Here is a 537-nt window from a genome sequence, read left to right as displayed (position 1 = left end):
AATTCATCAACAATTCATGCGGATTAGCATTTTATAGGGATCTATATGACACGTGCAAGATTACTAGGATCCAAATTCTGTCATTCAAAATTACTATAATCCACAATGTCTTTTTTTTTGTTTTACACAATAATTTGTTACTGCTAGTGTATTATAGCATTTTTAAAATCCAAGTATCCCACGCCCTTGCTTCAGTTAAATTTTGTTTTCATTCATGTTAACCAAAGTGGGATTAATCATGTTTGAGTGGGCTGGCACACCATGATGGTAATGTCAGTTAGAAATGAGCCGCACATATCACCGTCGTCAGTCTGTGTCTTGTTGAGTCTTTGAGTTTTCACCGTCGACAAAAGTTGGGGCTACGACGACGAAGGGAAGGTTCCTTGGCTTTCCCCCTGAGTCAAAGGATGGTTTCGATCATTAGTTATTCGATTTGGGCGTGATTAACGTTTGTCCACGATGGTGGCATCATGTGGAGGGGATGGTATTGCAGTGTGTTTTGTTCTCGAGTGCCATCTTCTAGGTGTGCAGTATGAT

The sequence above is a fragment of the Triticum aestivum genome, chromosome 3A (genome assembly GCF_018294505.1).
Source record: "Triticum aestivum cultivar Chinese Spring chromosome 3A, IWGSC CS RefSeq v2.1, whole genome shotgun sequence".
NCBI classification, from domain to species: domain Eukaryota; kingdom Viridiplantae; phylum Streptophyta; class Magnoliopsida; order Poales; family Poaceae; genus Triticum; species Triticum aestivum.
This window is presented reverse-complemented; position numbering follows the sequence as displayed.